The sequence below is a fragment of the Crocuta crocuta genome, unplaced genomic scaffold (assembly GCF_008692635.1).
Source record: "Crocuta crocuta isolate KB4526 unplaced genomic scaffold, BGI_CrCroc_1.0 scaffold303, whole genome shotgun sequence".
Lineage (NCBI taxonomy): Eukaryota > Metazoa > Chordata > Mammalia > Carnivora > Hyaenidae > Crocuta > Crocuta crocuta.
The window spans coordinates 1,728,572-1,753,923 of NW_027528276.1; the positions used below are offsets into that span (position 1 = coordinate 1,728,572).

Here is a 25,352-nt window from a genome sequence, read left to right on the forward strand (position 1 = left end):
CCCCCAGGAGGCTACCTAGGCCCTGAGTACTGCGGTAAGTGACAGTGACGGTAGTGGGTAGAGTGACTGCGGCTGTGCTGAGGGGTGACTGTGGCGTCAGGAATAGGAGGCGGTTACAGGTGACATGAGGAAGGTGGGGAAGGGGCTGGGGATGGTTATGGTGGAGCTGAAGGGGCTGGTGGCGGTGGTCTGGGGACGCTGTGCTGAAGTGTGATGCTGTTGGTGGTGATGGTTGAGGCGACGGTGGTGTGGGAAGTGTGACGACAATTACAGGGAGATGGTGGTGAGGGAGAGGGTCGCCAAGGGTGGTGATGACCTTTGAAGAAGGAACCCCGCAGGAATGGGGTGAGGAGACGGGGGCACTGAAGGAGGGGGTGATGCCTGCAGGTGGCGGCCAGGTGGAGGGGGTTTGAGCCAACGAGCTGCCCCTGGTGGCGGCTGTGTGTTAAGGTGCCAGGGGCTCAAGTCCGGCAGAGCGCCGCCAATTCAGCAGCCAAGGGTTTTTTTGGCCCCCTAGTGGCATGAAAGCCTGGGAGGTGGAGTTTGGGTCCCAGAGGAACAGCTCAACTGGAATCGGGAACACAAGCAGGGAGGTGGGCAGGTGATCAGAGGTTAAGCTGCAATTCCAAAGGCCAGTGGCGTAGATGCCAGTCTGAGAAGGGATGAAAATGTCCCCTGGGCTTGGGGACTTGCCATATACAGGGCCTGGCATCCCGTACAGCTCCCACCCTGGTGCTTCGGGTTTTGGCAGCCTTTGCTCCTCCAGAGAACTTTATTGTCAAGGTCACATCAGTGACCAAGGACCTGGGTGTCTCTTTGCTGCCCAAACAGACTCAGAGCCCAGCGTCCTAGAGGAGGTGCTGCATAACCAGTGTATGAAAGCCCCAGACTCCGACTTGGGCTCACATCTGGTTTCCCTTTTGTGGCGTTGTCCTGTGGCGAGGAGCTCGGGGCGAGGAAGCAGACAGACCAGGGTTCAAGTCCTAGACCTGTCCCTTCCGACGTGTGTGACCTTGGATAATGTCCCTGACTCTGTCCCCTTTCCTGTAAAATGGGAGTGGTGTTACCAGCGTCCCAGGGTGCTGTGAGGAGTGTGTGGCAGACACCGCGGGGCCCCAGTATTCCCACTCCCTTGGAGTTCCTGTTCTGCCACAGTCTCCTTCCTGTGGGTGTGTGTGGGCCCTGTGCTTGCTTCCAGCCAATAGAACCGTCTTATGTAATGTAAGCATAGCAGCAACTATGTATGTAATACATGTGTATGTAATATGCACATAATAAGATATGCAACCTATGCATGTACATACTATGCATGTATGTAATCTGTGCATGCATGTAACATACGTATGTAATACAATCAGAGAAGCAACTATGCATGTAATACATGTGTTTGTAATATGCATGTAATAATATGTGTAATCTATGCATGTATGTAATATGCATGCACGCAGTATGTATGTATATAATCTGTGTATGTATATAACATATGCATGTAATACAATCACAGAAACAGCTATGTATATAATACATGTGTGTATGTAATATGCATATAATAATATATGTAATATATGTATGTACATAATATGCATGTATGCCATATGTATATACGTAATCTGTGTATGTATGTAACATATGCATGTAATATAATCATAGAAGTAACTTCTGTTGCTTAGAAACAACACTTGCTTCATCAAAGCCAGCAGGGGAGAGAGTCTCCGAGCCACATGGGAGGGGTTTGAAGGAGGGGCAGGTAGAAGGGCAGAAGGCGAGGTGTGGGGTCAGTGCTGGCAGGTGGCTGCCCCTACAGCCCCGCTGCACCTTGACCCCCATGCGCAGCCTGCCTGCATTGCTCCCTGAGACGCCTGGAGGCCTCCTCATAGGCACTGCCTCCTGAGGCCACTGCGCCGGGAAACAAGGCCTTGGGTGGCCCCAGGACAAGCCTCAGTGCCCACGCTCAGAAGCAGCACCTTGGGGGCCAGTGTCAGGCTTAGGGTGACTCTGTAAATCAGAGCATTTTGATGCATAAAATCTGGAAACGCAAGTCTATGAATCGTAATCGAGCATGACGAAATCTCATCAGCAGAAGTAAATATGAAATTTGAGATGACAGGGAGAGGCACAGATGTGTTCCCGAGTTCTCGACCCCCCTCCCCCCTGGCTCTGGCTCCTCGTACTACCCCCAGATTTATTCTCTGCACACAACAAATTAACCTCGGGTGCCTCTGATGGCTCAGCTCAGCTGCCACATCCCTCTCTCCACCTTTCTGTCCCATTAGGAGTGGGGATGTTTGCTTCCGCCTGAGGCCTCTGTGACAGGAGCCAGTCCACCTTTGCCGTTCATTTGGGCTGGACCCTTGGCTGGGAAAGAGGTGGTAACTGGGAATTTATTTACGAGAAGGTCTGTGCCGAATGCCTTTCTTGCTGTCCCTCAAGGGTGGTGTCCATCAGCTTCCTGCTTCTCCTCCCAGAAGGCCCATCCCAACCAGGACGGACCTCTGCACGGGAGCCCTCTAACCCTTACCGTCACCCGCGAGAGCCTGCATGGGCGTCCCAGGGAGCCAGAGGATGGTTTAAAACCTTGTTGTCCAGAGTGGGTTCTGTTGAACGTGTTTGGGGAAAGAGGCTGTGGACAAATAAGCTTGGGCAGTGCTGGGTAAACCAAGGCAGGCAGGTTTCCTTCTGGCAGGCCTCCTCCGAGCCTTAACTGTGCTCATCTGAAATGAAAAATTCCAAGATCGGGCTGGGACAGACAGGGTTTCACAAGCTTACTTGGCCATCAGCGACCTACTAGGCACGGCCCACCCTGGGCCCAGCATCTCCTGGGGCTAGTATTTCCTTTAGACAATGTTCATATGAGACCGCAGGGCCCATTCCCGGATTGTAGGGCCATTTGGGTCCCCAGCAGGAGCCCAGGTTGGGGGTAGGCAGAGGTGTCTTAGCCTCCTGACTTCTGAAAGGGCAGGGACTGTAAGTCTGTGGCAGGTGGGGAAGGGGATGTGCCGGGGGTGGTTCCCTCAGGGACCAGGAGGGAGATCTGTCTGTAGAGAGGCTGACCCTGTTTCAGAGTGAGTCACCAGCATGTGTGTGCACGCACACAAATGTGTGTGCACACGCACAGACATGCACGTGTGTGAGCCGGGTACGATGGTAATTTGGCACCTCCAACCTGGCACAGGGCATGGGGCAGATAGTACAGACCTCATCTTGGAAAGCTCCTCCTCAGAGGGTGAGCTGAAATCCCAGTGCTGACAGAGTCCTTGGGCTGATGGAGGAGGCAGCTGTGACCTTGAGGGAGCCCCACTCTTCCTTGTAGGAATCTGCAATTCCACGGGGAGGAAAACAGCCCACAGAAGAAGCGCAATCATGGAGACCCACATAAAGATGCAACACTGCATACGACCAGTGTGCATACAAGGCCTAGCATGTGTATGTGCATACATGCTATGGTGGGCAGTATTCTGAGATGGCCTCCAAGAGTCCAGCCCTCTGGTGTACAAACCCTGTATAATCTCCTCCTCTTAAGTATGGGCGGGACCTGTGAGTATGGTGGATATTACACCCAGTGACTAGGTTATGTTTAATGGCAAAAGTGAAGGGATTTTCCAACGTGATTAAGGTCCCTAATCAGTTGACTGAGTTAATATGAAAGGTGGGTCTGATGTAATCAGTTGAGGCCATAAATGAAGATCTAGAGGTCAGAGAGAGAGAGAGAGAGAGAGAGAGAGATTCTTCTGCAGACTTTACAAACGCATGCTGCCACAAGCTCTATAGCTACAAGGAAAGACATTCTGCCAGCAACCACACGAACTTGGAAAGGGGCCCTGCATCTCAGATGAAATTGCAGTCCTGGCCAGCACCTTAGATGCAGCCTTGTGAGACTGTCTGCAGAGGACTGGCTGAGCTGTGCCTGAATTCCTGACCCTTGGAAAGTATGAGATGATGCTTGGGTGCTGTGTTAAGCTGCCAAATTGATGGTGATTTGTGGTATTGCTATGCAGCATACAAAACGAATACTCAAACTGTCCATTCTGTGACAGTACACACATATATACCCAGAGACATCATCCACATAGACGCACATAGACACAGACATTTAAATCTCCACACCTCAGGGCACCTGGGTGGCTCAGTTGGTTGAGTGTCCGACTTTGGCTCAGGTCATGATCTCACGGTTCGTGGGTTTGAGCCCCCCGTTGGGCTCTGTGCTGACAGCTCAGAGCCTGGAGCCTGCTTCAGATTCTGTGTCTCCTTCTCTCTCTGCCCCTCCCCTGCTCACGCTGTCTCTCTCTCTCTCAGAAATAAATAAAACATTAAAAAAAACTCCATGCCTCTCCATTTTCAGGTACACCATGCTCACAGACATAAAAACATATTTATATGCATAAGCATATATACATACATAAGCAACACACATTCTTATGTACACACACACATATGTTTGCATCCATAAACACAGAGGTAGCCTGTAAACAATCTATCCATTTACATTTACGTGAACTTCCAGACACAGTCGATGCATACACACACATACCAGTGAAGAACATTATAAGACACTCTCTCTGTGCCGGGCACTGGTCTAAGTTCTTCATACCTATAAACCCAGTTGATCAGTACTTACACAGACATGGAGGAGCATGTGAATGCTGATCTCCCTCCCATGGAATGTTTGTAAAATGCCACACCACTGTATACTACAGGGGCACAAAGTTTCTCAGCAGGCACAGTTTCTCAGGGCGGATTCTGGTGGAGTGTTTTCCCTCGCCTTAGTGCCTGACAGGGAAGTGAAGTACCTCCACTCCTTTCCCCCTGCCCTGGGAGGGGCCCAGAAGTCACACCCACTCTTTCCACTAGGTGGTGCTAGACCAGCGTCTTTGGGTTTGATGGGCGGACTCATGGCCGGCGCTGGGGAGAAGTGCTCACATCTTGGTTGAGGAAAGACAGACAGGAGGAAGAAAAAAGCTTCTCCTGGCCGCAACATCCTGATCTCCATCTGTTCCCTTTCTGTCCAACATAGTCCGATACGTTGCAGTACCGCTGGTGCCCTCCTCAGCTGGGGAGGGAGGGTTGGGTGACTGTGCTGGCAGGTCCTGGCCTTGCCTAACACCCTGCTGAGGACAACCAGACATCTAAGCCCCTGGTCGTCTCTCATCTCCAGACTCCACTTTATTTATTTATTTATTTATTTATTTATTTATTAGTGCTTATTTTTGTGAGAGAGAGAGACAGAGCATGAGCGGGGGAGGGTCAGAGAGAGGGAGACACAGAATCTGAAGCAGGCTCCAGGCTCTGAGCTGTCAGCACAGAGCCTGATGCAGGGTTCAAACTCATGAGCCAGGAGACCATGACCAGAGCCAAAGTCGGACATCCAACTGACTGAGTCACCCGGGAGCCCCTAGACTCTACTCATTTCTTTAACAAACCCTATTCACCATTTATTTGGATCTAGGCACTGTCCTAAGTTCTTACATATTAACACATGGATTCCTCATAACGACCCTTTGATGTAGGTACTCTTATCATATCATTTACCGATGAGGAAACTGAGGCACAGAGAGGTTATGTAACTTGCCCAAACTCACAGAGCTAGCAAATGGTGGGAAGAAAGGAGAGAGGGCAAGGAATCTTCACCCCATTTTAGAAATGGAGGAACTGGGTAGCCCAGTACAAAGGCTAAAGAGTCAGTGGAGGAACCTGACCTTGAACTCAGAACTCAAGTGCAGTGCTGGGCTTTTCTTCCTGAACCCTGGATTGCATGAAGATTAAAGCTGAGGCTGTAGCTGAGTGGGGGGACTGTGACAGTAGCAGAAGAGAGCTTTCTTTACAAGCTCCAGTGACCCCTCACTAGGGATCTGGAGTCCAGGAAACAACTTCCTGGCCATGAAGTGCTCTCTTTAGGAATTTCATGTGGATTCTGCATAAAGGCATAAAAGGTAGGGCCAGCTCCCAGCTGATGCCCAGCCGCGGGTGAGTCTATAGACTCAGACGCTGGAACGGGCCTTTTACAAGATACACAACCCATTCTACACTCAATTGTGTCCCATAAATCAGGTTAACCTTTTCAACGCAGCTCGGGGAAAATTAATTACTCATATCGGAGCACATGACCTTTTTCCCGGGCAGGATGAGCCGAGCTGCTCCTAAGCGCTGGGCTCCCTGTTCTCTACACTGCGGCATCCCAGCCCTTAGGAACCCACCCAGCAGCCCAAGCATTCAACCGAGGACAGCCAGTTACTTATGTGTTTCCCAGGGGTGACCATGCTGGGCTACTCAGAGCCCCTCCTAGTGACCAGGTCCTTCACAATGGGCTATTTGGGGCTGATGATGGGGAAGGAAAACCACCCCAGTCCTTCTTGTGATCTCTAGTTTGGCTGAGCAGGGGAAGGGAAGGAAGGAAGGAAGGAAGGAAGGAAGGAAGGAAGGAAGGAAGGAAGGAGGGAGGGAGAGAGGGGGGGAGGGAAGGAAGGAAGGAAGGAGGGAAGGAAGGAGGGAAGGAAGGAGGGAAGGAGGGAAGGAAGGAGGGAAAGAGGGAAGGAAGGAAGGAGGGAAGGAAGGAGGGAAGGAAGGAGGGAAGGAGGGAAGGAAGGAGGGAAAGAGGGAAGGAAGGAAGGAGGGAAGGAAGGAGGGAAGGAAGGAGGGAAGGAAGGAGGGAAGGAGGGAAGGAAGGAAGGAGGGAAGGAGGGAAGGAAGGAAGGAGGGAAGGAGGGAAGGAAGGAAGGAAGGAAGGGAGAAGCATTTGCATATGAGAATTCTGTATTCCCTCCTGGCGAGAGGACCCCCACTGGGATCAGATGGTAAGTTTCCCACTCAGGGACCCCCCTAGCCTCTGACCCACACTTTGACACCATCCAATCAGTTCATCAACCTCTGACTAATTGGCCATCCTACCATCTAAGGAATCCCACCCAACATCCAAGCAAACAGACTGTCACCACCCACCTAACGAAATGGTAGGCAACTGGACAGAAAGTTTGTATTGAATTCTTGCTTTGTGCAGTCCCGGGGGAATGTGGATGAAAAAGAGGACATAGGTCCTGTCCTCCAGAGGCTTAAGGTTTAGTTGGGGACACAGCACTTCAAGTAGGGGACAAGACAGTGCAGAATTATTGAGGATGTGAGGACAGGAACCGGATGGATCATGAAACTTTCTGTTCTTGTAGGGGGTTGGTTAGTGTGTTTATTTTCAGTGCTTCTAATTCAGCTGCTGGCAACAAGGGTCAGGCCAGTCAGTCATCTGGAGTGACTGACTTCCCTTGACCATTGTCCCAACCACACATGCATGTCCTGTGGTGAAGACAGGGCACAGAGGTTCAGGGTCCTGGCTTTCAAGTTGGACAAACTTTCTGTTTGAATCCTGGCTCTGCCTTTAATTAGTTGACAATCCTTGAACAAGTTGCTTAACCTTGGAGCCTTCATTTTCTTGTCCAAAAATGGATATAATAAGACCTACCTTACAGGGATGTTGTGAGAATTAGTGAAATGATGCCCACAGAGTGCTTAGCACGGTGCCCAGCACATGGTAAGTGCTCATTAAAGGTCAGCTAGAATAATTATTACTGCCAGCTACCAGTGTGATTTCTGGCACACCAGTGAACCCAGTTCTTCACCTGAAGCTGGAGAGATCATGTGCTTTGAAGGGAGTGCCCTCGAGATACACTGAAAATGTATGCCAACCAGCTTGCTTTTAGGGATTTGGAGGCCTTTGTTATATTTTAGAGGAAAAAGAGTGGAGTGGCCTGGACTGATGTATTTGTGCTTCTGGGTGGGACCCAGAGTCTCACTGTCCTGGCTTCACTAAAGGAAGGACATTCGGTGACCGGATCTGTGAGTGGAAGAAGACTTTCTTCCTGTTCTCCCATGTTGTGGAGCTCTGGATGCCACAGGATCGCCTGCCTGGGGGCACACTGGCATTTACAGGCACACTGCTATCTGTGTCCCTAACCTGGGGGATTTCTTGGATGGCGACGTGCAGGAGGCTGGAGCCAGGGAGAGGTGTCATGCAGGGGCTGGCCTGCTCAGTGAGCTGGGAGGTGAACACAGAGCTTGGAGAGGCAGACAGGGGAGGGTGCTGTTGCCGGGGGCAGAGCCCAAGGCTGCCACTAAACTGGGGTTTGGTGGGCTGTGGAGGGTGCAGATCTATCAGAAACTAAAGGTGCTCTTGGGGAAGAGCTTTGTAGCATGGGCTACCCCCAGGTCCCGTTGTCAGCCCTGGGTGATCTCATCGGTCTCTGTAGCTTCAATGTCACATCCATTTTGATGGTTCCTTTATGGATGGACCTACTGTATAGATCAGCCTGGGCTGTCATCACGAAACACCACAGACCGTGTGGCTCCAACAACAGAAACTGATTCTCTCGCAGCTCTGGAGGCTGCAAGTCCAAGTTCAGGGTTCTGACCGATTTGGTTTCTGGTGAGGGTTCTCTTCCTGGCTTGCCGGTGGTCACCTTCCAGCTGTGTCATCATATGGCCCTTCCTTGGTACATTTGTGTAGATAGAGAACAAACAGCTCTCTAATGTCCCTTCTCCTAAGGACACTGATCCTACCAGATGAAGGCCCCACCCTCATGACCTTATTAACCTTAATTCCTTCCTTAGAGGCCTGTCTCCACATATAGCCACACTGGGTGTTCTGACTCCAATACAGACCTTTGGGGGGAGCACATAGCACCTGTTGTCATCTGTATTCTTGAGTTCCGGGTCTGTACACCCAGGTGTGCCAGCACCTGGCTGCCCGGGTACCTCACTCGCCTGGCCTGGCATTGAACTTCATCCCTTAGACCTTTAATCTGAGAACAGCTGGGCATACCCAAGGGGTGTTAGCAACCAGGTTTCTATGTGACTCCACCCTCAGCCATTGCTGATTGGACCAGAGGTGGACAATTGACGCAAACTTGGCCACCCAGATGTTCTCTTTCCAAGTGTTAGAAGGGATTAATGCTGGTCAGTCTGGGTTGGTCTTTGGAACCCAGGCAGCACATGGAGAAGCTGAAAGAGAAGAAAGTGGAGATGGACAGAGAAGATGACAAAGAGAGAAGGTTCTGGATTCCTATCAGCTTTACAGTCCTTCTGAGTTTGGGCTCTGGGCCTGCCCTTGGGCTTCCCAAGCCACCCCTGTGTCCTTATACTATCCTGCTTTAAAAAATCCTGTGCTGGGGGCACCTGGGCGGCTCAGGAGATTAAACATCTGACTCTTCGTTTTGACTCAGGTCACGCTCTCATGGTTCATGGGTTCAAACCCTGTGTCGGGCTCCATGCTGACAGTGAGGAGCCTGCTTGGGATTCTCTGTCACCCTCTCTCTCTGTCCCTCCCCTGCTCGTGCTGTCTTTCTCTCTCTCAAGAGAAAGAAATAAACTTAAAAAGAATTCCCATGCTTGTCCATTGGGTTACCAGCCAATCAAAATTTACTATAGCTTATCAGGATACAGACCTTGCCCTTGCCAGCACGGGGAGGGAAGGAGGAGGAGCAGGTGGGGAGAAAGAATAATGGAGACCCAGTCAAATGTATGTGCCATAATATTTCACTGGGAGGGTGAGCAGGGCAGAGACCAAGTGCTGTGTGTGTGAGATGTGGATGCACACACCGCTGGGGAATGAATGAGTGAGAGGGAGGCATAAAGTTGATCAGTGACATCCACGTGCAGAGACGGACAGAGCAAGAGTCAAGAGGAGAGTTCCCACACAAGGACCCAGCAAGGGAACCCACAGAGGCTTGGGGGCACACAGAGGACAGAGTGTGGGGTTCCCCATTGCCCACTGGCCCCACAGCCCGCCAGCCTGCTGCCAGGTGGGGTCAGGGGCTTCAGAGACACACACCTGCCCCTATGCCCTTCTCCCTCTGTAGCCGCACTGTGCAGCTGGCCAGAGGCACCTTGCTCGTGCAGGAGACTCCCTTCTTTGGCTGCCCTCTCCCCACGGCCTGGCTGGGCAGCTGGACCTGGATGGAGCCGGAGCTGGAGAGAACATGGTGATCAGGCCGTGACATGGCCTCCTGCCTTCACCCCTGCTGCCCCGCCCCTCCATGGCCACAGACACACCCCCACATACAGCCACGGGCTCTCTTTCTCCAGCTCTCTGTCACATACACACTGGTCTATATACAGCCATGCTCCCTCTTGCACAAACACACACACACGCTGACATACACAGGCACAGGCACACTTGCATATGTATAAAAGCCCAGAGACACACATATGCAGATGCATGCCAACATATACAACTTTGCGGGTTCACACAAATGTCTAAGAACACCTCCGGACACAGGGGCACACAATGGCCCAGAAACATACAAGCACAGGCATATAAAAACACAGACACACTTCTGAAGGCAGATGCAGATACACACACAGAGTCACAGACGCTCAGAGATACATGCAGAGAGATGTGCAGACACTTACTGCCGTGCAAAGGCGGCCACTTGAGCATGGGGACACAGGTGCAGACGCCCCGGGCACACTGTGTGCAACACAGCCCTGTGCAGACAGGCTCTGGGGCCTCAGGAGGGCTGGGCTGGGCAGAGGGTGTCCATGCAGGCTGGACCCCCCAGATGCTGCTGTCTAGTGGACCTTCTCATTCAGCAGCTGGGGAAGGAATCATCCAGGGGACAGTGGGGGGGGGGGGGGACTTTATCCTGTGCACCAGTCTCCAGGCTTGGGGGCTGTAGTGCACAGATTCCTGGGAACAGAGAGGGAGGCTGTTCACATCTGCCCCATGAGAGGGATGGCTGTGACACACTCTAGGGCCAGACTGGGCCTGCCGAGGGAGCGGGGAAGGGGGGGCAGGAGAACTTTGTCCCCCTGGGAAGGGACGGGGAAGCTGGGCTTCCACCGGACGCTGCTGTAGGTCACGCTTAGCTTTCAGTGGCTTGAACTGGGGCACAGAGAACAGGGACCTTCCATGGACCTTCTTGGGGCTGTGGCCTTCCCAGGCTCCACTGGGAGCCCTTAGTGTGGTCCTAGGGTCACGGCTATGACTGCATATGTGGGCGTGCATGCATGCAGCTTGGAGGTGCATGCGCAGACACACACGTATGCACGCGCATGCGTGCATGTGGACGCGCCTGCGTGCACACTGTCTGTGTGCTGGCGCTTATGTGGGGCGTGCCGTGAGTGCCGTAATCTGGGCTGTCGCTGCTGCCACCAACCCTCCGCGTGTCTCAGCCTGGGGCGGCTCCAGATGTTGTTGCACTACTCCTCATTCACTGCAGAAAATCAAACAAACAAATGAAAAATTCATGCCATTGTTACCCAGGGACGCCCCCGAGCTGCTGCCACCGCTTCCAACCCGCTCAGCTGGAGCAGATGGTGAAGCCTCTGGGGCTTACCTTGTGTCCTGGCACCGGGATAGACAGGACCCCCGGGGGGTTGGCGGGAGGCAGGCAGCTGTGGGTTGGGTCCTGATGTGACCACAGGAGGCTGTCGGGGCTCCAGAGCAGTGTAGGTCTGTCCTACCGACCCCCTATCCCAAGAGTACCACGGGGTGTGTGACCGGGGCATGCCGAGGACGTGCACATGCATCGGGCACCTGGCATACAGTGGGTGTTCACTAAATGCTGTCAACCGAACTTTATATACAAGTCCTCACAATGGCCTTTGACAGAGTGGGAAACTGAGGCTCAGAGGAATGAGGTTGTCCAAAGCCATGCAGCTTATGAGTTGAAGCCTGGGATTCACCCTTCTCTCTAACGCTCTCTTAAATGCAGGTCTTCCCACCATGCCGTGATGGTTTCTGGATGTGGTCTACATGGGGGAGCCTTAGAGATGGCCGCAAAATTTCCAGCACTTTCCCTACTGAGAGGTGTGGAGCCTAATCCCCCTCGCGGAGAATCTGGCTGGGCCTAGAGACTTCCTTGACCAGAAGAATGTGGTGGGCCCAGTGTTCTGGGACTTCTAAAGTCCAGGCAACGAGCAGCTTGCAGAGTCTACTCCTTTGGGAACATTTTCCCGGGAGCCCTGAGCAACGCCCCCCACCTCCCCGCTGCAAGAAGTCCGATACCCTGAGACTGCCCTGCTGGAGAGTTGATGCTCCAGTGGAAAGTTGGGGCAGAGCCCTGCCTTCCTCATCCCTGCCGAGGTGTCACACACGTGAGGGACGCCACCTTGGACCCTCCGACTGCCTCCTTCTCCAATTGAATATCCCTGTTTCCCTCTCCACTTCCCGGACAGGAGCATTACCAAGGTGAGCCCAAGCCCAGACTCCTGATCCACACGCTATTCAGCTGTGATAACATGACAGTTGTTTTAAGCCACGAGTTTTTGAGGGTAGTTTGTTATGCAGCGGTAGGAAGGGGGAGCAGACAGACGCACATGCATGCACACACGTTCACATCAGCACGCAGATATAGCACAGACACGTATACTCACGGGCGCATACTCGGAGCAGGACATTCACACACGCACACGCTCGTGTGCACATAGGTCCCTTTCTGATCCCAGTCCTTCTGGCAACCCCCATAGCAACATCAGGCTCCTGTACGTGATTAAGTTCCCGTTTTCCGGGATGAGAAGTGTTCGGATCCCGAGAAATGACAATGGCTTCTCATTACCCAGCCCGTTTCATTGCCTGTGGGATTTTCTCATTGGAATTCTTCCCCAAGAATCAGAGTGATTTTATATGCAGATGCAGAAAAGAGGCTGCGAGCAAGAATCACCAGCGGTTCTGCTGAGGAGGCCCTGCGTGCCCTTGGTCATGTGCCTCCCACACCTGCTCCAGCCTCAAACCACAGTCTGGGAACTGGGGTGAACAGGGCTGGCAGGCAGAAGCCTCACAGAGGGGGCAGAAAGACCAGGAAGGGGGTTGAAGTCTTTGGGAGGGTCTTGGGGAGTGACTCCGATATTCAGGAGCTGAGAAGAGTTGTCTCAGACCTGATTGTCAGGCTCTAAAGAGAAATTGGAGGGGAGGCCAGTGCAATGGTCCAGGCAAAGGATGGTGCTGGCTTGGCCCAAGGAAGTGAGAGGGGAGGACGTGGAGGGAAGTGGAGAGAAGCGCGGGCATGAGAGGGAGGGGGAAGTCCCGGCAGCTAAGATCATGGTGTGGGTGGGTGGCTGGACGGGAAGGTGCATGTGTGGAGGGCGGGGGACTGAACATCCCAATGGGACACGTTGGGTTTGAGATGCATGTGCGACACGGGTGTGGAAAGGTCTGGGAGGCAGTTGTGGATAAAAGCCTGGAATTAAGGAAGGTTTAAGCTGGGGATAGGGGTTATGGGGAGTGGGAGCCAGGACTGGCAGGAAGACCAGCTGGGGTGAGCAGATCTGGGGGGACTGGGTGATTTTCTTTGCCTTGGTGGCAAAGCCTACAGCTTGGGGGACAGGCTAATGTAGCACTTAAGATTCTTGGGGCGCCTGGGTGGCTTAGTCGGTTAAGCATCCGACTTTCGCGTAGGTCATGATCTCGCGGTTCGTGGGTTCGAGCCCCGCGTCGGGCTCTGTGCTGACTGCCAGCTCAGAGCCTGGAGCCTGTTTCAGTCTGTGACTCCCTCTCTCTCTGACCCTCCCCTGCTCACACTGTCTCTCTCTCTCTCTCTCCAGAAATAAATAAAACATTAAAAAAATTTTTAAAAAAAGATTCTGGACTCCGTTTATGGGTATGTACCTCAAAGATTTAAAGATTATTTGTATATCTGTATCTGTTGCAACATTATTCACAGTAGCCGAAAGGTGGAAAAAACCAATATGTCCATCAATGGATGGACGGATAAACCAAGTTTCCTATCTATACAATAGAGAATGTCCTGCCAGAAAGGAAGAACATTCTGACACGTGATACAACATAGATGAACTCTGAGAATACCCTACGAGGTGAAGTCAGCCAGACGCAAAGGACAAGTACTGTGCGATTCCACTTATATGAGCTACCTAGAAGTCAGATTCAGAGAGGCAGAAGACAAAACAGAGCTGAGCAGGGGCTGGTGGGGAGGGGCAGGTGGGGGCTGGGGTGTAATGGGTGTGGAGTTCCGGTTTGACAAGACAGAAAGAGCTCTGTGGATGGAGGGAGGGGCTTCGTGACAGTGTGAATGTACTTAATGCTATTGAATTACACACTTAAAAATGGGGTGTAACTTATATGTTATGTATTTTACCACAGTTTAAAAAAATTTTATTTTTTTAAGGGAGAGAATACAAGTGGGGGAGGGCAAAAAGAGAGGAGGACCGAGGATCCAAAGCAGGCTCTGTGGTGACAGCAGTGAGCCTGATGCGGGGCTTGAACTCACAAACTGCGAGAGCATGACCTCAGCCGAGGTCAGACGCTCAACGGACTGAGCCACCCAGGTGCCCCTATTTTACCACAACTTTAAAAAAGGTCATCGACTCCAGAGCCAGCCAGCGTGCTGAGTTTGAAGCTCAGCTCTCTGCGTTAAAAGTTGTGTGACTCTGGGCAAGTTGCTGAACCTCTCTGGGACTCAGTGATCCCATTTGTAAAATGGGTATCATAATAATGCCCTCTTGAGGGTTGTTGAGGGGATCAAATGAGTTTCTGTATGCGGTGTGGTAAGAACACAGTCCATACTTTGTGTGGTCATCACTGTCTTTATCAGCAGCAGACCAGAACCTGGGTCATGGGGGCTCTGGGTCAAGAGCCTGTGAAGCTGGGCTGGTGCCCTGGGGCAGGTGGGAGGGACGGACTTGCCTTTGCCTTTGTGCCAGGGCTGAGCTGTGCACCATCTGTGGATGGTTAGCACGGGAGACCTACGGGCCTATGACTGAGCAGAGCTCCCTGGGGCCTGTGTGGTGGAGCAGAGGGAACCCAGGGGGAAGGAGGAAGGGAAGGGGATCCAGCCACCTTGTGCTGCTGCTGTTTGCAGAGCCTCTTGCCAGGCTAGGCCTTGTGGACGCTGGCAAGTTCAGCTGTGCACTGTGGGCTGGCAGGCTGGGGGCTGAGGAGACCTAGTGATACATTTCTAGTCCCAAGGCTGTCTGCTGGAGAATTTCTTCTTGCTCAGGGGAAGTCAGGTTTTCGTTCCATTCAAGTCTTCAACTGATTGGATGAGGCCCACCTACGATGTGGAGGGCAATCTGCTGTCCTCAAGACCATAGATTTAGATGTCAATCTCATCCAAAAACACCCTCACAGAAACATCCAGAATAATGTTTGAACAACCATCTGGGCACCCCGTGGCCAAGCCAAGTTGGCATCCAAAATTAGCCATCGCAGGAAGAGATTGCCTCTCGACTGGGGACATCCTCTTGGCCACTCCTTGATCCATTTTCCACCAAGAACTACAGAGATCTCTCCGATGTTGCCACTCCCCTTTGCTCTAGGGATAAAGATCACATTGTTACTATTACTTACAAGGCCCTGCCTGCTTCTGCTGTTTGCCGGGTCTCCTGCTCATCTGCCTGTGCCTCAAACGTGCTCTCTGCTCTCAGCCGTTTGTTCTTCTGTGTGTTCCCTGTGCCTTCTCTCGTCTTTGAAGATGCTGGCTCTGACTTTTTGGGAGCATCCCCCCACCCCTTACCCAGAATTCCTGACTCCCATGTCCCACAGCTGACCCTCACTTGTCTCTTCTGCCTCTTGGGCTCGACCTTGAAGACACTCAGGTGGGTTAGATGTGGGCCAGGACAAGGCAAAGGGACAGAGTGAGACAGGATGGACAGGGTAATGTGGGAGCAGAGAACTCTGGGGGAGGAAGCATGTCTGATCCCCCAAAACTGCTTCCCCCAAAGGGAATCAGATTTGGCTGGATTTAGGATGCTGGGTCCTGTGTAATCAGCAGACAGGGAGGCCACGCTCTCACTCAGCTTGTCCTTCTGGTGGGACCAGAAGCCGGGCCGAGAGGGTCGGTGTTCAGGGGTGCCATTGCAGGATGTTAACTCCTCACAACCTCCGTTAGCGTGCCTCCTCCAAAATGGCCTGAAATAACATTTGAAACGAGAACAGTGCACTTGTCATTCAAAGGCACCTTTAAGACCAGTCCCCCAGCTGCCTCTTCTGACTGGGTTGCCAGCCCTACACCCGTAGAGACATTTGGGAACCAAGGGTGCAGCCAGGCCATAAGCCTCGTTCTCTTTTCGAATGATTCTAGAATGTCCACTGCTCTGGGGTTGGCCTCTGCTTTCCTTATCTATCGCTGTGTAACAAGTGGCCCCAAAACTTAGTGGCCTCAAATGATCTCGCGGTCTCTGCGGGGCCCGGATTTGGGAGCGGCTTGGCTGGTGTGGCTCTGGGCCACAGTCTCTCGTGCAGCTGCAGTCAGGGTGTCCGCTGGGGCTGCAGTGATTTGGAAGCCTGGGTGGGGCCCGAGGAACTGCTTCCGTGCTGCTGTGCCCCTCCATGGCCGTGGGCGGGAGGCCACAGCTTCTTGCCGGCTGCTGATAGGAGGTCTGTGCCTGGCCACGTAAGCTTCTCTGTGTGTTCCCACGACATGGCAGTTAACTCCTCCCCAGATGGGCACCTTAAGACAGAATGGGCAAGAGGGGGCCACTGTGCCTTTATGCCTTAGTCTCTGGGCCCTGTCCCTTTTGCTTTATTCTGTGCATTAGAAGCAAGTGACAAAGCCCAGCCACACTCGAGGGGTGGGGGTCTAGGCTCCATTGGATGCCACAGCCACTAATGGGGGGTAAGGTTTGGATTTAGGGTTATGGGCAGGAATTATGCTCCAGGGACATCAGACATTGAGCCAGCTAATAATAAGGGGTGTTTTGTTGTTCTTGCTATTCCTTGGGTGTGTAACTCAAGGAGGAGGGATAATAAGCAGAACAAAGACAGGCGGTCCTGGAGCCTCTGGTCAAATACCACTAACTATACTAGATGAGAACTTCATTTAGAATTCTAATAATGACTAACCTTGCCTGGGTGAGGTGGATGGAGAGAATCAGGCGGGGAGCGCTTCACCTAAGAGAGAACACGGTTACACTGGGTTTTGAAGGATGAATAGAGGTTCACAAGGAAGACGATTCATGAGAAAAGTGGAACAACGCAGAAAAAGCAGGCCACGGAGTCAGAATGAAAGAGGTTCCAATCCTGGCTCAGTTGCTAGCTGTGTGAGCTTCAGCAAGTCAGGTCCGCTCTTCCTGTTTTTTGTTTTTGGCCTATGAATTAGGGATAACAAAGCAAATAACGCCCCAGGGTTACTGCAAGGGCTGGTGATAACGCACGTGAGGTGCCTGGCAGACCACAGGTGTGCAATAAACGGTAAGCAGAAATTCGTGTTTCTGGGCATCCAGCTTCCAAGGGTCTGGGACCCGAAGGGGCCTGCCGTGTCTCGGGCATGGGCATGACACGGACATTCTGCAGGCTCAGTCCTATTCATAGGGTCTTAGTTGTTTTCCACCTCTTGCACCAGCCCAGTCCAGTTCGCTGCACTCATTGACTCGACCAGCCAATGATGATTAATTATAAATGGGAGAATCTGGGTCCTGGCCAGGCTCGGTCCTGAGGCTGTACCGGGAGAGCAGGTGAGGAGGCAGGGCCCACGGAGTCAGCCCTGCTGCCGGTCCCAAGCCAGCTCCCTAGGCAGTGGGCTTTAAGCCGACAGGGACGCTGAACCTCAGAGATGAATGTGGTCCGAGGGGTCTTCCTGCCAGTCCCCCGTCGCCTGCCCCGTCTGCCTGCTCTGCTGGCTCTGGGGACATTAGCATTCTGTAGGCAGCTGTTGGGGTGTAAGATCGATGCATTACACGTGTCGCAGGCAGGGCCAGTAAACAGAGAGTGAGGTGGGTAGTTGGAGGGGACATCAGCTGGGCCTGCCGGGCGGGTCTGTGCTGACTCAGCACCAGCCTCCCTCCCTGGCTTAATGCGACTCCATGGCGTGGCCAGGGGGTAGAGGGGAGTGGCCATGTCTTGGGCTTTTCATGCTAGCTGGTTCTGGGTCTTGGGAGGGTGGCAAAGCAGAAAGAGCTGGAAGCTCTGTTCCTCTGGCTTCATGCGACTCGTGCAACTTTTTGGGGTCCTGTCTCATCGTTATCTGAAGCCCCCATCGAACTTCACCGTACTGGGTCTCTGCCTGCAGGACAAAGCAGGAAAGGGGGTTGGAGATCTCAGCTGGGATCACAGCTCTCCTTTTGGGCGACCTCAGGTGCATCACTTCACCTCTCTGTGCCTCAGTTTCCTCATCTGTGAAACAGGGGTCCAAGGCTGTCAGGGCTGGGAAAGTCTGGATGGCCTCGTGGGTGAGAGTGAGCAGTGGCCACTGTGTGGGGGCAGGACATCAAGGGGAGGGTGGGGGTCTCCGTCCCTGCTGGAATCCCGGGAGGGTTTTAATTCTCTCTGGTGTGATGGCCCTATCCTATCAGGGGAGGGTCTGGGGTCTTTGGCATCTCCCTGTCAAGCCCTTGTTGCTTCAAGCCCTGTGACTGCACCAGCCCCGAGGCTGCAGTTAGGTGTTTTGCAGACAGTGGTTGTCATAGCCCGGTCCTCGGGCTGGCAGCAAGAGCCGCATCACTAGGGAGGGAAATGCAACTTCTCAGGCTCCATTTCAGACTTTGGGAATCAAACTCAGGGGGTGGGCCAACCCTCTGGGTGATCTTGATGGCGGGGACATTGGAGGATCAGTGCTCTGAGGCGCTATCCCCTCCCCAGGGTGTCCCCTCCCACTGGCTCCCCCCATCCCAGCTGGAGGCCCCTTGGATGGAGGGAGGCTTGCAAGACGGATGCTGAGTCTCGGCTACAGAGAGAACCCTGGAGGGGGCATCTCTTCCCTCTGACTGTAGCTCAAGACATCCCCCAACCTCACCAGCGGGGCTGATGCCAGGGTATTTGAATAGCTCATTAGCTCTGCTCTGGGCTTCAATCCCTCTTAATTAGTTTTGCAAAAGATATTCATTAAAAAAACCTCATTACAAATCAAACACAGGTCCTTGCTAAGTTTGCAGATGTGGGCATACCGGAGTGTGTCTTTGTGCCTGTGTGTGCCTGTGAGGAAGCCGGGCCGGTGCACGCAGGTGTCGACCGACATGGAGGTGTGGGCGTGTCCGGGCGTGGAGGAGCGCCTTTGTGTGTCGCGTTGGTGTGTCTCAGTTCACACATCCACTTCTCCTCCAGCCCCCTCCCCGCCCCAGCTAAGCAAATTATTCCTAATGGGCCCACTGTGCTGGGAAACATACACTTTCAATCCACATCTATCCTGGTGGTTTTGCTTTCTCTGTGCCCCCAGCTCTGGGGTCCAGGGACAAGGATGGCCAATTAAAGACCTGTTCTGGCCAACTGCACAGCTAGGGGCGGGGGACAGCATTCCAATCTGAGAATTTGAAGAGGCTGCTGGGACGCCTTCTCCTACACATGTCCTGTGTCCGATGCCTGAAGCCCCAGCCTAGGTGGGCTTCTTCTGCTCCTTGGGAGTGTAGACCCTTAGGCTTCCTGCCCTGGGAGACTTAGCCAGCCATGGGAATGTCTTTGGGGTTGGGAGAGAAGGCCAGCTTTGGGGTAAGGGACTGGGGTGTGTCCTGAGATGCTTAGGCCGAGTCTGGGGGGCACTCTCCTGCCCCTCCCACCCTGTCCCTATTTCTCTACTTGCATTCCTTGCTGTGAGCATCCCCGCTTAGAGCCAAGTAAATTTATGGCATAATCCTGTATGGAAATGCATGGAAATGCTGCCAATTACCATCAAGCCAAGAGAGGCTGCATCCCTGACGCCCGCCTCGGTCTGCTGTCTGTCGGCTCTCAGCCTTCCAGAAACCACAGGGAGCTAGAAGCCAGCCAGGATGGCCCAGGTCGGCGGAGTGGGGCCATTTGTATAAAATCCTTTATTCCACTCACCTGGCCTTGAAGGTTTGTAGCAGGAGTGGCTCCTTCGCATTAAACCTGAGCAAACGGGGAAATGTCATTCCCTGAGTCTCAGCAAAGCCGACAGCTGATGGGATTTATCTAACCGAGATCAGTTCATCAAACTTGGGTAGAGCTGAGCCACTGGAAGACGGGGAAATCTGATACAATCGCTTCTGCTTAAAATGCAAAGGCTCGTCGAGATTCTTGGAAGCACTGTAAGGAGAGTCTCAGTGAAGCCAGGAGGAACGTTTAGCAGGCTCTGAGATGGAACTGGGAGAGGAAAGAGGGCAAGGACCTGCTCCGGGCTGGGGGAGGGGGGATGGAGGGCGGCAGGGGAGGGGGGAGCCCCCTGCCTCTGCTCTGCCTCTTGTTGCTCTGAGACCCACAGAGGAGTAGTGACGTCTATTGCGTGCAGCAGACCCAAGGCCAGCCTCTGGGGACTGGGAGGGAGGTGCTGTGAGCCACAGCCCTGCTCTTGAAAACCTCGTAGTTTAATGGAGGAGGCAGACAGAGGTAAGGAAAGCACTCAGGTCCTGGAGTCCACTGGGGCCGGGTTCGAACTCCTGTCTCACCACTTGTTTACCAGCGGTGTTTCCTTGGGTGCGTCACTTAACCCCTCTGAGCCTCACTTTCTTCATCTGTGGTGAACAATTCCTCTTTCTCAGGGAGTCGTGAGGATTGCTGGGATCCTGTATATAAAATGCTTAGCATCGGGCTTGGTGTATAGTAAGTGCGCAAGAGTGGAGCTGGCATCCTACTGGGAGGATCTAGGAAGGCTTTTGGGAGGAGGTGGGGACACCAGTGAGGACCTGAAGGATGGGAAAGACATGAGCTGGTGGAAGGGGCAAGGGAGTGCCCCATATTTGTGAAGAGAGAGGTAGCTGGCTGTCTGCTGATTGCTGTCTCCCCTGTCCCCCCAGCCCTCCTAGAGGCCGAGGGGAGGCCTGGGCCAGGACTGGTGGGGGCTTGTCTCAGTGGAGCAGCTTCTCCATCCCCCGCAACCACCACATCAGGGCCCCCGTCTAACCCTCCCCTCGCTCCATCTTGCTCCCCCTCCCCAATGAGTACTTAGCAGTCCTCCTGAGATGCGCTTAGCAGGGACCAATTTCCTGCCATCAGTCAGGAGTGGTGGCATTTGTAGGACAGTGCAGAGGCCTGGGAGTGGGGTGGGGGGGGAGGAGGGAACACGTGGTGGCTTCCCTCTGGGACCGCGTGCTTGGGTCTTGCCCTCCCCTGGCTGCCATCTGTCCCTCAGGTCTGTCTGTCCCTCCCTCTGCTGGCGTTCCACTACAGTTAGGATGGAGGAGAAAGGCTTCTGGTTACTGGGGGGGAGGGAGGTGCCAGGGCCAGGCTGGGTGGAAGAGCTAAGTCTGGGGAGGAGGTGGTCATACAGTGAGGCGCTGGTCAAAGGGGCACTGAGTTTTGGGTGGGTGGGCCCTCCTGAAGTAGGTCATCCATATTCTGGGTTCATTCAACTTTGTGGCCCTGGGTAATTCGGAGCAGGGGCGTGGGGGCTCACGGTAGACTCCAGCCTTACGGGGAAACTGAGGCAGCAGCTCAGAGGCCCAGGAGGCAGAGGTGAGTGGAGGTTCCAGGCTCTCCCCAGGCTGCCATGGTTCTCTTAACCCATGCAGAAGCATTCTTGACTTAGAGGTCTGGGCTGGCTTTGGGCCTGCAGTGGGCCACTTCCGACAGCCTCCTCCAGGAAGCCTAACTGGATGCAATGAGGCCCTCTCTTTGGGTCAGCAGGAGTCATACCTTGGTCTGTACTGCCCCCTCAATTCCCTGTTTCCTTAGCTAGACACAGAGCTCCGATTTATTGAACACTATTATCTGCCAGGCCCTGGGCCAAGTGCTTGATGTATATTAGCTCATTTAATTCTTTATCAACCTGGGGAGACAGTCATGATCAAAATTACCCCAATTTTTTAAGGAAATGGGTTCCGAGAGGCTGGAATATTGCACAAGGTCTTTTTTCAAATGTCCCCTCCTCAGAGAATCCTTCCCCGACCACCTATTTGATGTGGCCCCTCCCCACTGCCACCTCTGGTCTTCTCCATTTCATCACTTGATTTTCTCCTTGTTTGTTGCCGAAGAGCACCCCCTCCCCCGTGGTGAACACCGTGAATAGGTGGATCCTGTCTACCTCGATCCCCTGTGTGTCTCCAGGCAGAGAGGACCACTGTACATTGAATGATGAATATTTGTTGGCGACGCAAGAAAGGATGAATGAATGAATGGCCACGGCTAATAATAGCAGAGCCAGGATTCCAACCCGGAGCCAGGTTCAAAGCACACTACCTGCTGAGAGCCGCAGCACCAATGCTTCGCGTCACTGTTGAAGGGAAGCAGCTTGTGGAGGAGGGGTCGTTACCTGGAGTGGATGTCTTGGATCTGGAGTCCCAGCGGACCAGGGTCCCAGCCTGATTGCTGCTCTGGAATGAACAGCATTAAGCCAAAGATGCTAAAATTCAGCTTCCGGCCCCTGTTGTAGTCAGAGGCTAGAGAAATCGGTTTCGAGTTGCTGGGGCAGAGACAGGTGGCTGACTGACTGGGGGAGGTGGGCATTTATGGACTGGGCCCTTCACCTCTTCCAGGCTAGAGGAGATGGATGTGCTATCTAAATGGAGCCCAGCTGGGGCAGCTGGGGACCCTACAGGGCTGGGCGCTGCTCCCTGCGCTCAGACCTGTATGAGGATTTGGGACAGCCTATTTGTCTGCGAATGACAGGGACGGGGAGAAGGGCTTTCGGGAGATGAGTGGCAGGAGAGATAAGCCTGATGTGTGACTTTCTGACGCTTGGTTGGTTTGAAAATAAGTCCTGGGCCCAGATACAGGATTGACAGGGGGATCAGAGAGGGCTGTTTGCTTTCTGCTTTCTGCCTTTAAAAAGGGCCTGAGAGTCAGGAGACTGGGTCCGAATGCTGGAGTGGGGGAGGGGCTATGCCACAGGTCACCTTGGTCAGGCTACAGGGGAAGGTCGGGTGCCCAGGCTGGTGCATTCTGGAATCAGCCCCAGTGATTTGAAGTTTCTGGGATTTTGCCTTTGCTCCTGTTCTGAGAAGAAGCCTGGGTGCTTGGAGCTCACAGACCAAAGGGCCGCGAAGGCGTTCGTCATCTCTGTGCATTTTCAGACCTACTCTTGCCCTCTTACCCTGCCTTGTCCTGCAGAGAGCTCCTTGGTGTAGACACTCCAACAGGCTCCTTTGTCCTTTGGCTGTGTTTGAGGGTCAGTGGACTATGTCTGGGGGTAGGCTAAACCCTCTAGGAGGCCACAGCTCCAGCCACGCAGCCTTGTCCCTACAACTGTGGCTGCCAGGTTCCCTTCCCTTCCCTCGTAGGGCGGGGTGGTGACAGCTGCCTACACTCGCAGGCCTGGGGTTCCTACAGCACCACTTACTGATTTCCCTACATCCTGCCCCACCTCTGCACACAGCCTCTTCACTAATTTTTGTTTACTTATTTTTTTAAAATGTTTATTTATTTTGAGAGACAGAGAGAGAGAATGTGAGTGCTAGCTGGGGAGGGGCAGAGAGAGAGAGGGAGAGAGAGAATCCCAAGCAGGATCCATGCTGTCAGCACAGAGCCTGACATGGGGCTTGAGCTCACGAACCATGAGATCATAACCTGAGCCGAAATGAAGAGTTGGACGCTGGTTTAACCGACTGAGCCACCCAGGAGCCTCTAATTTTTGTTTAACTTAAATGTGATATCTCTTTCCTGCTGGGATCCTGCCTAATACATTCTGACCACAAAAAGGATCTTGTGTCTGGTTTCAATAGTGTTTGGGGGAAACAGACCCTGGGAGAGCACCTCTTCTAGCCTCTGACTGCCTTCCAGCCTCCTCTCCAGTCATACCCTCTGGGACCATCTTCCTGGCCATGCTGTGCTTCCAGCACTGGTCAGCACCTTTTTCGGTGGTTAGCTCCCTATTGCCGACCAGCCATGAGCTCCAGATTCATTAGAATTATTCACAGCCTGTTCATCCTGCATCTGTGGGCTCTCCTACACTACCTCTCACTGGGCTTCTATTTTGACCAGGATGATGCGGCGCTGAAGGGTCTGGACTACTTCTGTACGTTGGTGGAGGAGAAGCATGAGGGTGCCAGGCATCTCCTGAAAATGCAAAACCAGCAACGGCAGCCGTGCCCTCTTCCAGGACATGCAGAAGCCATCCCAAGATGAGTTGGGTACAACTGGGGACACAATGGAAGCCACTTCGGCCCGGGAAAAGACCCCAAGCCTCGTCTCTTCATTTGGGATTGCATGCCCTGATTCTGCCCACACAGACCCCCATCTCTCTGACTCCCTTGAGCGCTGTTCCTGGATGAGGAGGTGACACTCACCAAGAAGATGGGTACCACCTGACCAACCGCAGGCCGGGCTGGGCAAGTGTCTCAGTGAAAGCTAACTTTCAAGCATGACTAGGAGGCTGGCAGCCTTTGGTGGGGGCCGTCTGTGTATCCTGGGTGTTTGAGCTTCTGCCTGAGCCTCTCCTCCAGCCTTAGGCAGCTTTATGCCCATCCTGGACCCTCTCCCAAGCTGTGGACCAAAGGGAAACCCTAAAGCTTTTTGCAACAACAGCAACAACAAAAAGGTGCTCCCATAGATATTCCCCAGGGTAGCTGTCAGTGTGGGGATAATGGGAAGGTGCTTATTGTCTGGGTTTCCTGAGGCTACTTTCCTGCCTGTGTGCAAGTTGGGCCAACCTAGGGGCAGAAAGACACAATCCTGGGGGTCAAAGAACATGAGTGGCAGATTCTGCTCTGCCTTTCCCTCCTCTTAGGACCCCAGGTTTCTCATCTGTAAATTGGGTATAGCGATAAGTGTGTGGCCACAAGGTGCCAGTTACTATATTATGGGCTGTATATATAGGACATACTAGTTTTCCTCCGAAGCCCTATGAGGTGGCTTCTCTCAGCATTCCTATTTGACAGATGAGGAAACCGAGACTCAGAGAGGTGAAGTGCCTTGCTCAAGGTCAAAGTCTGAACATGGTAGCCTTTAGTTCAAACCCAAGTCTTTCTGTGCTCTTAATCCCAGTATTCTCTCCACTCCCCTTCTTGGGGAATTTGAGACCCAGTTCTGCAGCAAGGCCTTGGAATTGGCAAAGGGCAGTAACAGTCATGATGCCTGCTACTAAGCATGGGGACAGGCCTAGGTGGGGGGGCTGGCTCTCCTTCCCTTAACTGTCCCTCCCAGGAGAGTTGGGCACAACTTGCTTTTGGAGAATGTCACAGCAACCCTCCCCCCACTCCCCCACCCCCGCCACCGCATTTCTCACCTGGGCAGAGATACTGTTTTTGCTTGCGTTGCACCTTGAGAAATGGATTAGATTGATGATCCCAGCTAATCATCTACCTGCATCCACACTGGTGTCCTGCAGCTTTGTGGCACCTTCCTCCTGTGGCTGTGGACTTGGCCACACCACTGACTTTGATGGATGGGACATTAGCCAACTTGGTACAAGCAGTAGTTGGAAAAAGTGTTCTCTTGGACCCCTGCCAATTCCGGGAGAGCAATCTAGAGCTCGCCTGCTGGGAGATGAGAAACCATGTGGGGCAGAGCTGGGCTATCTCAGGCAAAGCCTTCCTCCACTACCAGTGTCCAGTGGGTCAAAGATATGTGAACCCGGTGGGATCCGCCAAGCCCAGAC

At 53.2% G+C, this 25,352-nt stretch overlaps 1 long non-coding RNA gene across 1 annotated transcript; it reads left to right on the plus strand.

Moving 5' to 3' along the window:
- On the plus strand, positions 1 to 24,928 carry LOC144222646 (uncharacterized). Its single transcript, XR_013332450.1, has 3 exons — positions 1 to 34; positions 11,694 to 12,169; positions 23,738 to 24,928. It is a non-coding gene; the product is annotated as an uncharacterized LOC144222646 (long non-coding RNA).
- The last annotated feature ends 424 nt before the right edge of the window (positions 24,929 to 25,352 follow it).